We start from the raw sequence: 14,929 nt of genomic DNA, 5'->3' as shown, positions 1-14,929 counted from the left end.
CTTTAAGTTCTAGGGTACATGTGCATAACGTGCAGGTTTGCTACATATGTATACTTGTGCCATGTTGGTGTGCTGCACCCATCAACTCATCAGCACCCATCAACTCGTCATTTACATCAGGTATAACTCCCAATGCCATCCTTCCCCCCTCCCCCCTCCCCATGATAGGCCCCGGTGTGTGATGTTCCCCTTCCCGAGTCCAAGTGATCTCATTGTTCAATTCCCACCTATCAGTGAGAACATGCAGTGTTTGGTTTTCTGTTCTTGCGATAGTTTGTTGAAAATGATGGTTTCCGGCTGCATCCATGTCCCTACAAAGGACACAAACTCATCCTTTTTTATGGCTGCATAGTATTCCATGGTGTATATGTGCCACATTTTCTTAATCCAGTCTGTCACTGATGGACATTTGGGTTGATTCCAAGTCTTTGCTATTGTGAATAGTGCCGCAATAAACATACGTGTGCATATGTTTTATAGCAGCATGATTTATAATCCTTTGGGTTTATACCCAGTAATGGGATGGCTGGGTCATATGGTATTTCTAGTTCTAGATCCTTGAGGAATAGCCATACTGTTTTCCATAATGGTTGAACTAGTTTACAATCCCACCAATAGTGTAAAAGTGTTCCTATTTCTCCACATCCTCTCCAGCACCTGTTGTTTCCTGACTTTTTAATGATTGCCATTCTAACTGGAAAAAACGTAAATACGTTTTAAAGCAGGAAAGGATACGTCAAACCATTAAATAAAATATTCTAAGTGTACTTTAAAACTTGTGGACTCTGAGATATTGAACTATTTGTTACACCTACATAGTCGCTTTCAAAAAGACACTTTATTTCCAAACAAATCTGCCCAATGTGATTCAATACCAAAAACGTCAAAGTCTACCACGTCATGTGGTAGCGTCCTGAAACTCACTAAAAACAAAATAAAAACATGACTCCCCGACTGTATTTGTAAACCTCATATGCAATAAAGAACATATATCTAAAATATACAAAGAATTATGAAATCTCAGCAATAGGAAAACAAACAACCCAATTTAAAAATGAGCAAAAGATATGAATAGGCACATAATCAAAGAAAATATGCAGATGGTAAATAAGTATATGAAAAGATACTTATCACTGTCATAAGAAAATTGAGACTTAAAACAATAATGAGATATTAGTAGACAACTGTTAAAATAACTAACATTGTAGAAATTGGCAGCCCAAATACTGATGAGGAGGCAGATCAACAGGAAATTTCCTTCATAAGAATGATTGCCAGTGTCTTACAACATTAAGCATAGTCTTAACATATGCACCAGCAATCATCCTCGTACATATTTACCCAACTGATGTCAAAACATATGTCCATGCAAATAAACCACACACAATATTTATAGAAGCTTTATTCATAATTACAAAAAACTGGAAGCAATGAAGATGTTCTTTAATACATTAATAAACAACTGTGGTAAACATATATGATTGAATACTACTCAGTGATTTAAAAAAAATGAGAAGGAGCTATCATGTCATGAAAAGATATGGAGGAACGTGAAATGCAAGTTTCTAAGTGTAAGAAGCTAACCTGAAAAGACTACATACTGTATAATTCCAACCGTATGACATTCTGGAAAAGATAAAACTATAGATACAGTAAAAAGATCAGTAACTTCAAAGGGAATAGAGGAGAGGAGGAGAAAGATGAATGGATGAAGCACAGAGAATTTTTAGAGGAAAATATTCTGTATGATACTACAACTAGTCTGTGGATATGTGTCACTATGCAATTGTTGAAACCCATAGACAGCTACAGCACAAAGAGTGAACCTTAATGTATACAATTTAAGAAATGTAAATTAAAAGGTCAGGAATTTGGAAGGAATGCAGACTGTGAGAAGAAAATCTCACTCTACTATGAATGTATAAGGCAACCTCACTGAAGGAGTTTGTAGGTGGAGGAGGGCTCACCTGAATACCTTTGAAAATAAGAGGAGCCTGTAAGTCTAAAGGGAAAAGGAATTGCACATGGACACTGCCCTCTAGTTAATAAAGTTGTATTCCATGGACATATGGGTTAACAATATTCCTATTGCTATACATGTATATTTTAATTGAACAATTAATTAAAGAGTTAGTGGATACTGACAGTCGAGTTTCAAGGGCTAAAATAATTCATGTGTTAAACACATATGTAAGAACTCATGTGTCTCTTAAATAGACAAAGATGGTTCCTTACTTATTTATGTATTTATTTATTTCACTAAAGTTTTTTAACAACTTCATTGAGATATAATGACTGTTAAAAAACTGCATAAACTCATCAAATTTTAGACAATAATATGTGCAGTTCCTTGTATAGTGATTATATCTCAGTGAAACATATGCACATTTTTTGTTATGTAAAATTTGATGAGTTTGTACATATGTAAACACCCATCAACATAATCAAAATAATAGACATATTCAACACCTTCCAAAGTTGCGTTGTGTCTCTGTTTTTTTATATTTATTTATTTATTTGTTTATTTTTTGAGAGGCAGTCTTGCTCTGTCACCTAGGCTGGAGTGCAGTGGCGTGATCTCGGGTCACTGCAACCTCCACCTCCCGGGTTCACGCCGTTCTCCTGCCTCAGCCTCCTGAGTAGCTGGGACTACAGGCGCACACAACCACACCTGGGGTTTTTTTTGTATTTTTAGTAGAGACGGAGTTTCACTGTGTTAGCCAGGGTGGTCTCAAACTCCTGACCTTGTGATCCGCCCGCCTCAGCCTCCCAAAGTGCTGGGATTACAGGCGTGAGTCACCACACCCGGCCTTTTTATTTTGTTTTTGTTTTCTGTTTATTTTGTGGTAAGAACACAAAATAGATCTGCCCTCTTATTGAAACACAAATACCATGTTGTTAACAATAAACAATACGTTGTACAGCAGATCTCTAGAATTTACTATTTTAGCATAACTAAAGCTTTGTACCCATTGAACAACAAGCACTCTGTTTTCCCTCTCTCCAGCCCCTAACAACCACTATTGTATTCTCTTCTTCCATGAGTTTGACTATTATAGTTACTATCTGAAAATGTAAAACTTCTAGACAAAGACATAGAGGAAAATCTTCTTGACATTTGTCTTGGCAATGATTTTTTGAATATAAGACCAAAAGTACAAGCAACGAAAGCAAAAATAGACAGGTAAGATAACATCGAATTAAAATCTCTGCATGGCAAAGGAAACAATCAACAGAATAAAAACACAAACTGAAATGAGAGAACATATTTTCAAATCATATATCTGATAATTTCCAAGATATTTAAGAAACTCCTTCAACTCAACAGCAGAATTTTTTTAAATGGGCAAAGGAGTTAAACACATTGTTCTCCAAAGAAGACATACAAATCAGATATATAAAGATGCTCAGCAGCATTATTTACCAAGGAAATGAAAATCAAATAATAATGAGATATCAGTTTATGCCTGTTAAAATGGCTATTTTTTAAAAAACTTGAAATGTAACATGTTGGTAAGGAGGTGTAGAAATTGGAATGCTGGGCCGGGTGCAGTGGCTCACGCCTGTAATCCCAGCGCTTTGGAAGGCCGAGGCAGGTGGATCATGAGGTCAGCAGTTCGAGACCAGCCTGGCCAACATGGTGAAACCCTGTCTCTACTAAAAATACAAAAATTAGCCAGGCATGTTGGCAGGTGCCTGTAATCCCAGCTACTCAGGATGCTGAGGCAGGAGAATCACTTGAACCCGGGAGATGGAGGTTTCAGTGAGCCAAGACTGCGCCATTGCACTCTAGCCTGGGTGACAGAGCAAGACTCTGTTTCAAAAAATAGAAATTGGACTGCTGGCAGATTGTTGGCAGGGATGTAAAGTGGTACCGTAGCTATGGGTAATAATATGAAGGTTTCCCAAAAATTAAAAATAAAACTGTCATACAACCCAGCAATTCGACCTCTGGGTGCATATGAAAAAGAATTAAAATCAGAGTCTTGGAAAGATATCTGTATTCCCATGTCCATTGAGGTATTACAATAACCAAGATATGGAAACAATTCAAGCATTTTTTAAAAAATTGATGTATAAAGAAATGTGGCATATACATATATACAGTGAAATATTTTTCTGCCTTAAAATAGGAGATTCTGTTATTTGTGACAACATGGATGGTATACTAAGTAAAATAAGCCAGTCACAGAACATATTGATGTATTTAAAGGTAGCATACCTTTACAGATAGGGTAGAATACACACATATATTCCTTTAATCTGCCAAAAAGAGGGCCTAAAAGAAATGACATCCCAGTAACAATAAGCATGCCTAGATTTCTAATCTGGGTTTCTAATACCAATCTCTAATAGAAGGAACCAGGGCTTCTTGGAGAAAAGGCTGTGATTCTAAGAGTGGGGTATAAAATATACAATATGAGCCTGTGGCATCTAGTAGTGACAAAAAGTAAGGCACTCAGAAAAAATTAAAAACTCATATTGATGGAGCTATCTCAAAGAAGTACAGGAGCCAGCTGAATCCTCTCTCATATTTGCCAAAGCCAGGAGAGCATTCGAGCACCAATATAAGTAAAGTCATATTGCGTTATAACCCAAAGTATAGAATCAATATCCATGAGTCCATACTGATATAAATAAAGGATTAAATAATTTAATACAGAGAGACAAATATCTGGTGCAAAAGTATTCCAAACAATTTATATAGATACTCTCACCTTAAGGAGAGGGACCATAATTCTCCATTCTTTAAAGTGTTGGCTCTATGTAGTGACTTTCTTTCAAAGTACAGTACGGGTGGCTGGCAATATGGCTGAATAGGAAGCACTCCAGTCTACAGCTCCCATAGAGATCAATGCAGAAGGTGGGTGATTTCTGCATTTCCAACTGAGGTACCCGGCTCATCTCATTGGGACTGGTTAGACAGGGGGTGCAGCCCATAGAGGGCAAGCCAAAGCAGGGTGGGACATTGTTTCACCCAGGAAGCACCAGGGATTGGGGAACTCCCTCCCCTAGCCAGGGGAAGCCAAGAGGGACTATGCCCTGAGGAACAGTGCGCTCTAGCCCAGATATGATGCTTTTCCCGTGGTCTTCACAACCCACAGACCCAGAGATTTCCTCGGGTGCCTAGCCCGCCAGGGCCCTGGGTTTCAAGCACAAAAAACAGGCGGTGGTTTGGGCAGACACCAAGTCAGCTGTAGGAGTGTTTTTTCATACCCCCCTGGTGCTTGGAATGCCAGTGAGACAGAACTGTTCACTCCCCTTGAAAGGGGGCTGAAGCCAGGGAGCCAAGTGGTCTAGCTCAGCGGATTCCACCCCCTACAGAGCCCAGCAAACTAACATTCATTGGCTTGAAATTCTTGCTGCCAGCATAGCAGTTTGAAGTCGACCTGGGATGCGCTAGCTTGGTGCAGGGATGGGCATCTGCCATTACTGAGACTTGAGTAGCTGGTTTTCCCCTCACAGTGTAAACAAAGCCCCAGGGGATTTCCAACTGGGCGGAGCCCACCGCAGCTCAGCAAAACCTCTGTAAACAGACTGCCTCTCTAGATTCCTCATCTCTGAGCAGGGCATCTCTGAAAAAAAGGCAGCAGCCCCAGTGGGGGCTTATAGATCAAACTCCCATCTCCCTGGGACAGAACACCTGGGGGAAGGGGCGGCTGTGGGCTCAGCTTCAGCCGACTTGAACATCTCTGCCGACCAGCTCTGAAGAGAGCAGAGGATCTCCCAGCACACCACTCGAGCTCTGATAAGGGACAGACCTCCTCCTCAAATGGGTCAGTGACCCCTGTGTCTCCTGACTGAGAGACACGTCCCAGCAGGGGCCAAGGGACACCTAATACAGGACAATTCCAGCTGGTATCTCTGCTGCTGATACCCAGGCAAACAGGGTCTGGAGTAGACCTCAAGCAAACTCCAGCAGACGTGCACTGCAGCAGAGGGGCCTGACTTTCAGAAGGAAAACTAACAAACAGAAAGGAATAGCATCAATATCAACAAAAAGGATGTCCAGACAGAAACCCCATCTGAAGGTCACCAATATCAAAGACCAGACGTAGGTAAATCCATGAAGATGAGGAAAAGCCAGTGCAAAAAAGCTGAAAATTACAAGAACCAGAATACCTCTTCTCCTCCAACAGATCACACTCCTTGCCAGCAACGGAAAAACCTGGACGGAGAATGAGTTTGATGAATTGACAGAAGTAGGCTTCAGAAGGTGGATAATAGCAAACTCCTCCAAGCTAAGGGAGCGTGTTCTAACCAAATGCAAGGAAGCAAAGAACCTTAAAAAAAGGTTGTAGAAATTGCTAACTAGAATAACCAGTTTAGAGAAGAACATAAATGACCCGATGGTGCTGAAAAACACAGCACGAGAACTTCATGAAGCATACACAAGTATCATTAGGTGAATGTATTGAACAGAAGAAAGGATATCAGAGATTGAAGATCAACTTAAGGAAATAAAGCATGAAGACAAAATTAGAGAAAAAAGAATGAAAAAGGAGAACGAACAAAGCCTCTAAGAAATATGAGACTGTATGAAAAGACCAAATCTACATTTGATTGGTGTACCTGAAAGTGACTGGGAGAATGGAAAGGAGTTGGAAAACACTCTTCAGGATATTATCCAGGAGAACTTCCCTAACCTAGCAAGACAGGCCAACATTCAAATTCAGGAAATACAGAGAATGCCACAAAGATGCTCCTTGAGAAGAGCAACCCAAAGACACATAATCATCAGGTTGAAATGAAGGAAAAAATGTTAAGGGCAGCCAGAGGGAAAGGTTGGGTTACCTACAAAGCAAAGCCCATCAGAGTAACAGTGGATTTCTGCAGAAACCATACGGGCCAGAAGAGAGTGGGGCCAATATTCAACATTCATAAAGAAAATAATTTTCAACCTAGAATTTCGTATCCAGCCAAACTAAGCTTCATAAGGGAAAGAGAAATAAACTCCTTTACAGACAAGCAAATGCTGAGAAATTTTGTCACCACCAGGCCTGCCTTAAAAGAACTCCTCTAGGAGCACTAAACATGGAAAGGACAATCGGTACCAGCCACTGCAAGAACATAGCAAATTGTAAAAACCAGCAACACTCTGAAGAAACTGCATCAACTAATAGTAAGGATACCCAGCTAGCATTATAATGACAGGCTCAGTTTCACACATAGCAGTATTAACCTTAAATGTAAATAGGCTAAATGCCCCAATTAAAAGACACAGACTGGCAAATTAGATAGAGAGTCAAGACCCATTGGTATGCTGTATTCAGGAGACCCATGTCAAGCGCAAAGTACACATAGGCTCAAAATAAAAGGATGGAGGAATATTGACCAAGCAAATGGAAACCAAAACAAAGCAGGGGTTGCATTCCCAGTCTCTGATAAAACAGACTTTAAATCAAAAAAGATCAAAAGAGTCAAAGAAAGGCATTACATAATGGTAAAGGGATCAATGAGACAAAAAGAGCTAATTATCCTAAATACATATGCACCCAATGCAGGAGCACCCAGATTCATAAAGCAAGTTCTTAGAGACCTACAAAGAGATTTAGACTCCCAAACAATAATAGTAGGAGACTTAAACACCCCATTTTCAATATTAGATCAACAAGACAGAAAATTAACAAGGATATTTAGCACTTGAACTCAGCTCTGGACCAAGTGGATCTAATAGACATCTACACAACTCTCAACCCCAAATCAACAGAATATACGTTCTTCTCAGCACCACATTACACTTATTTTAAAATTAGCCACATAATTGGATGTAAAACACTCCTCAGCAAATGCAAAAGAATGGAAATCATAACAAACAGTCTCTCAGACCACAGTGCAATGAAATTAGAACTCAGGATTAAGAAACTCAAAACCGCACAACTACATGGAAACTGAACAATCTTCTCCTAAATGACTATTGGGTAAATATCAAAATTAAGGCAGAAATAAATAAGTTCTTTCAAACCAATGAGAGCAAAGACACAACATACAAGAATCTCTTGGACACAGCTAAAGCAGTGTTTAGTGGGAAATTTATATCACTAAATGCCCACAAGAGAAAGCAGGAAAGATCTAAAATCAACACCCTGACATCACAATTAAAAGAACTAGAGAAGCAAGAGCAAACAAATTCAAAAGCTAGCAGAAGACAAGAAATAACTAATGTTAGAAACAAGTGCTTGGTGCTGTGAAGAAAATTGGCACTCAGTAAAAGATTATTTAGTAAGGCAATTTTACTTTTGTAGTGTAGCAGGACAAGCCACAGACAAAACTCCTCATACATCGGGTTCAAGAAGGAAGGAGCTTTATTTGACCAGGAACTTCAGCAGACTTGCATCTCAAAAGCCAAGCTCCCCAAGTGAGCAATTCCTGTCCCTTTTAAGGGCTTACAACTCTAAGGGGGTCCACGTGAGATGGTTGTGATAAATTGAGCAAGCAGTGGGTACGTGACTGGGGGCTGCATGCACCAGTAATCAGAATGGAACAGAACAGGACAGGGATTTTCACAACACTTTTCCATACAATGTCTGGAATCTATAGATAACATAACCGGTTTGGCCAGGGGTCAACCTTTAACTACCAGGCCCAGGGCGTGGCACTGGGCTGTCTGCCCGTGGATTTCATTTCTGTCTTTTAGTTTTTACTTCTTTTTTCTTTGGAGACTGAAATTGGGCAGAAGACAATATGAGGTGTGGTCTCTTCCCTTATTCCCCCCCATTTGGAGAACCTCATTCATTAGTGGGAGTTCTCACTTTCATCCTCACTACCCATGTCTTCTTGCAAGACAGATCAATAGTGATTCATATAGTACACTTGTGCTGAAGCATTTTGGTAAACTAAGGTAGTGATGAACCTTTTTATTACTTGTATGAGTACAGGTAGCAAACAAGGGAGTAGTAAACAGGTTCCTATTACTATTATAATTTTTATTATAAGAGTTTTAAATCCTCCTAGTGCTGGAAACCATTTTCCAAACATGACCCTAGGATTAAATCCATGCCACACTTGCATGGACACGTGCCAGTTTTGTCATTTCTTCAACTGTGTCTTCAACTACCTGCGTTGATCATTTAAGTGCAAACAGCATTGGTTAGGTTAGACTTTCCACAGACTACTCCTTCAGCTGCTAGCAAGTAGTCTAGGGCTTGTCTATTTTGATAGAGCATTTCTCATCTAGGTTTTTGCTGGGCTAAAACAGTTAAAGCTCTGTCAGTTTTATTAATTATTTCTAAGACAGCTTGTAACCATATGATTCATTTGAGCATATAAATGGGGGTTTGGTATCCCCAGAAGCCATCTTGTGCCTAAGTGGCAGGCCCATAGTACTGTATGATTTTTTCAGGGGGCCACTCATCATCTTTCCAATCATCTATAGCTATGTTTCTCTTTTCTCTGAAAGCATAGATTGGGAAGCCTAGAAGTGCACCTGTTTTTATGGGCAGTAGGAAAAAGATGGGTTATAGCACACATCAGACTGGTCACTTCCAGGGCTATATACCTTGTATAGAATAGCATTATACAAACAACTTCCTTTGAGAGTCTTGGTACACTTAAAATAACCATAAAATAATAGGACTGTAGCCACCTTTTGTCGTACTGCAGTGACTTGATGTATATACTGGGAAGAGTCCTCCATCTGGGGAAGGTCAGTTGAAGTCCTTACTGTACAAGTCCAAATTTTAAGGAAAATGAGTCCCGTGATGAGTTTCTGCATGCTTCAGCCATGCATTGACCAGTCAGCTTCCAGATGTGACTGCAGCAGGGCTTGTCATCTTCTTCAGAGTCACTTTGCGGAGGTTGGCGAAGCTGCTCCTGTCCACGTGCAGCTCCCAGTCTACCGATGTTCAAGGATAGTCTCAGAGGTTGGGCCTGCTAGAATAAACTGAGTCCAACACCTCTACACAGTTATGTTTAACTGGGCTCTCTGATATCGGGAGCAAGGTGGCAGGGTTTAGGGTGTTGCAAACTTCAATGGTCATACAGGGATTTTCACAGAGCAAGCTTCGGTATCTAGTTAGTCTAGTATTCATTAGTCAGTGATGTCCTTTGGTATTTATTAAAGTCACCACAGCATGGGGGCCCTTTATCTTTAGGTTTTGCCCAAGAGTTAGCTTATCCGCTTCTTATGCTAGCAGGGCTGTTTCTGCCAAGGCCCTCAAACATGAGAGCCAACTCTTAAAAATGCCATCTAGTTGTTTATAGAGGTAGGCCACTGGCCTCAGCCAGGGCCCCATGATCTGGGTCAAAACTCTAACTGCCATTTTTTTTTCCCCTCTGTTTGACATATATAGTGTAAAAGGTTTTGTCTGGTCAGGTAGCCCCAGGTTTGGGGCCAACATGAGTTTTTCTTTTAACTCATGAAAAGCTCATTGCTGTTGGTTGTAATAGATGTAGTTTATCCAATCTACATTTTTATTAACTGTCACCCACCAAAATATTGACTCAAATCCTACAGCTATTTGATTTCAAGCTTTAAATTGATCTGGTATTCCCCATGGGACTCCAATTGCATCTAAACAGATGTGAGAATTGAAAGACCCATAAGGGGCTTCTCTAGCTTTGTGATGTCTTATTTTTCCTCCCTCTGGTTGATGAAATGCCAGGGTGAAAGGGATAACCAATTGGACTAAAGCACAAATGCCACTCCAGTTATTCAGCAGAGTGCCCAGTAAAGGTCCACCACAATACCACCACACATCAGCTCAGGGATGAACAAGGGCTGACTGATTGATACGCTCTTAAAAATTCTTAAGCTCACTGCATCCCTTCAGGTCTCCAAGGAATGCTAAGTTTTCTCCCTGTTGTGAGAGACAAGAAGTGAACCTAGTTTTGGGAGGTGGAAGCTGGATGGCCTTTGAGGGCTGACTTGCAGGGTGCTGGACTTCAGGATATAGCAGAAAGAGCTTGGCATGACTTATTACTCCAGGCTGTAGAATCCTGGAAAAGAGCTACCATGCAGCCTACGCCTGGTTGACTGGAGGACCACCTTAGTGGAACGGGGACAATCTGGGCCTCTGATTTGCCATGTGCACAAGCATAACAATTGCCTATGTTTAACGTGTGGACAGAATATTTGATCCATTCCAACCAGGCATTTGTATCTCGGTAACCTGCTTAATAGCCAAAGTTTGTTTTAAGTCTTTAACTTCTATGATCCTCTAGTAAAATGAATGTATGATTTTAGGAAATTACAAAAACCAGTTGGGAGAGTCCATCCTTGCTCTTTAGTGGTCCACAGAGTATTGGACCAACTATGGCATAAAAGCTCTACATCGGGGGGTAAGACTCCTGGTTGTCACTGGGGTCTTTATGGAAATCTCCCTGGATTAAATGGTCCTAATTTACTAATGCCTAGTCTGAGGAGAGTCAGGAAGGACAGAGGTACTTTTCTGAAGCAGAGAGCTGTCTTTGACTTGGCAAGTCCCCACAGGGTATAACAAGGCAAGCATCAAATGCAATAGTTTGAGGCAAAATTGACTTGGTTATGTTAATAACTAGATGGTCAGCAATAGAGCAAGAAAAGAAGAAAGAGTAATAGAATAAATGAAAGAGTTAAATTTTTCTTACCTTAGTTTAGTAGGGTTTCCCCTGGGACTGTGGTCCACGACTCTGAAGGGTGTGGCACTTTCTTGACTCGAGTGTGATGAATACATCCCCTTTCCACTGTATGAACAGCAATCTCGGTGGTTAGCAGCACAAGATAACCTCCTTCCCAGGCTGGTTCGAGTTTTCCGTCTTTCCATCCTTTGATGAGAACATGATCTTCAGGCTGGTGCTAGTTTACTGGAAATTCTAGAAGTGGTACATGTGCTAAAAGACTTTTAGTTTTGAGGGAAAGGAAAGTGGAAGATAAACCAAGTATATAATTTTTAAGAAATTAACCTTTTGTTTTAAATGTGGGGACATCTACAATAGACTTTATAGTCCTTGGGGCCTTTCCGCTGAGAAATTTCCTTTAGCACCTATTTTTATTAGTTTTTACACCAAAGAAAGTCAAACACCATTTTATATTTGAGAATGCTTCCTATATGATTTTATACCAGATAAGCTAAATTTCACCTTTATATTAGTGTGTTACTAATGTTAAACTTAGTTTTAATAAAACTTTGTAGACATACATATTCAAATTTTAATGTTGGACCATAAGGTAAGATTTTTATAGACTCTTTTTAACCTTTTATAATTTTTGTTAAAGAGCAGGTTAGTGATTTAAGAAAAACCCGTTGTGTTTATATTTTAATGTTCAGTTCACAGAAAAACTGTATGATACCTCTTTAACTATAACTAATATGTTTACACACAGAATTTTCTTTACGATTAATGCTTTAAAACTTGCTTAAACCCTCAAAACAAAACTTTTTTTAACCTTTTAATGTAGGTAAAAATCCACATTCTTATGCCTCCTTATAATCCCTTTACCAAAGGTATATTTTACTTTCCTTATACACCTTGCACATAAACTGTTTCTTCAATAGTTTTACATTCAGGAGGCCTAATTACTTTTAAATTATACAACATTTCTGGCATAAATTCTTTTTTATAAGTTTTTTTTCTCTTTCATGACTTTCACAGACAATTCTTCAACATGCCTTAATTTTCTGACTTACTACAAACATTTCTTTCTTTAAACAACCAGTTAAGTTATTTCAGGACAAGAATTTACCATATAACATTCTTTTTACATAAATTCTGCCCCTCCCCTTTTCTTCCTTTTTTTCCCAAGATGATAACCATTCTTTTCCAAAGTGAACTTCCTTTATGTCTGTGGACTGGACTGTCTAAGGCCACAAGATTACAAGTTACTGTAACACATGTTACACTGTTAACTTTTAGCAAACTTTACTTTTGTTGAAAACCTTGTAAGTTTGGAATTTCAATTATCCTTTGCTATTAATAAGATCTTGTTTAGTTCAAATTAACTTAGAATTGGTATAGATGGCTTTGTCTTTTTTTTTTTCTTTCAATTACCCAGGAGGAGCCATCTTTCATTCTCTCCTGAAGGGACTTCCTCGTAGGTCTGGTCAGACCTTTGTATGGTAATTAAGATTTAAATCCCCTGTTAGGAAACCTGCTGGGTTGAGGGAATTTTCAGTGATTAATGTTAAATCATCATTTTTTTTTAAACAGAATACCCCTATACTTTAAGATTTTTAAGTTAGTAAGCTACCTTTTTGCACGCCCCTCCCCTTTTTTTTCCTTAGGATACTTCTGAACTGGTGAGGTATGCTCACAATGAGGTTTCCCCTAAGAGTTATTTTTCTACTTTCTTCTGTTAGAAAAGTAGGTGCTGCTATAGATGGAATGCATTTGGGCCATCCATGGTTACTGGGTTAATGATTTTTCACAGGAAAGCTAGGGGTTATCAGTGGCCTCAGTGCTTTCCAGGTATTCCCTTGTTTACACTGACAACAAAGTGTTATTGGAGTGTTATAGGGCTAAGGAGAATACCTTTAATTATCAATTAGAGATTTTAAATTTACCTTGGCTTTTAAAGGAATAGGGTACCCTGTTTTGTTTTTTTTTTCTTAACTACTTGTACACCTCTCTCTTTCTCTCTTTCCTTGACTCCTTCTTTGTCTTTCTGTCTCTTCCTCTCTGTCTCTTTCTCTCTCTCTTTTCCTCTTTTCCTCTCTGTCTCTTTCTTCTCTCTCTCTCTGCCGGTCTTTCCCTGCCTCTGCCAGCCACTTATGCTTCTGTTCTCTCAACCATTGTGGGAGGGATCTAAAACCAGCTGTAACCAAGTGTCTACCTAAGGGAACTGATCTGCATGCTCTGGCTTACAGGTTACCTTGTGCCATACCTTTGAAACAAGGGACCTGTCTAGGCTTGCTTCTGATGGCCAGCCCACCTCTAATGCTGGCCAGTCTATTTCACTCAAAGTTCTAACTTTCCCTGGTGTCAGAGTAACACCATAATCTCCCTTAAATCCTTTCTGGAAATTTGTCAGCATAGTTCCTGGTAGGGTGGGCTTACTTTGTGCCTCACCCATGCTTCCTCAAGACAAAACACGATGCTTACACCACACGCACACCACAAAACAAAGAACGGGGGAGAAGGGCACACAGACACTTTTACAGTTTACACCAAACCAGAATCAAAACCAAACTCAGAGTATCAAGAAATCCAAGCCAGGTCAAAACCAAAACCAAAGTATCAGGCAATCCAAGTCAAGTCAAAAACAAAAACCACAGTGCTGGTACAGACATGCCATGGGTGATCAGGCCACGCTTCCACTCAAATGGAGTGGGCAAGTTCCAAAGACTAGTCTTACCAAGTTTCAGATGTCCAGACTGCAAGTGCCAGTTCTTTCCCGGTGTTCAGCCACTGCGTTGATCCTCCACAGGGGCCTGCCATGCACTGCTCTGACAAGGCATTCCACTGGGGAAAGTGCCTACCTGGGAGTGCTCCCAGGATCCACAGCACTCAAGCTGGCCAGAATCCCCTGCAGAGATGCTCCACAGGACAGGCCTAAGCTGCCTAAGGGGGTACCTCGGCCATCTGTTAATCACCTCACTTTCTGGTCAGGGAACCAAGAAATGTAGCAAGACAGGCAGCAGACAAAACTCCTTAGACACCGGGTTAAAGAAGGAAGGAGCTTTATTCAACTGGGAACTTCAGCAGACTTGCATCTCAAAAGCCAAGCTCCCCAAGTGAGCAATTCCTGTCCCTTTTAAGGGCTTATGACTCTAAGGGGGTCCATGTGAGAGGGTCGTGATCAATTGAGCAAGCAGGGGGTACGTGTCTGGGGGCTGCATGCACCAGTAATCAGAATGGAACAGAACAGGACAGGGATTTTCACAATGCTTTTCCATACAATGTCTGGAATCTATAGATAACATAACCGGTTAGGTCATGGATCGATCTGTAACTACCAGGCCTAGGGCACTACGCTGGACTGTCTGCCTGTGGATTTCATTTCTGTCTTTTA

General features: G+C 40.2%; 1 protein-coding gene across 4 annotated transcripts in view; it reads left to right on the top strand.

Annotated features, from left to right (window-relative positions):
- TFPI (tissue factor pathway inhibitor) overlaps positions 1–14,929 on the top strand; it is a 100,719-nt gene that overhangs the window by 32,967 nt on the left and 52,823 nt on the right. The window lies entirely within an intron of this gene.

This window comes from Chlorocebus sabaeus, chromosome 10, assembly GCF_047675955.1.
Source record: "Chlorocebus sabaeus isolate Y175 chromosome 10, mChlSab1.0.hap1, whole genome shotgun sequence".
Classification (NCBI taxonomy): Eukaryota; Metazoa; Chordata; class Mammalia; order Primates; family Cercopithecidae; genus Chlorocebus; species Chlorocebus sabaeus.
The sequence above is the reverse complement of the archived record's forward strand: the minus strand, read 5'-3'. Positions and strand labels throughout refer to the sequence as shown.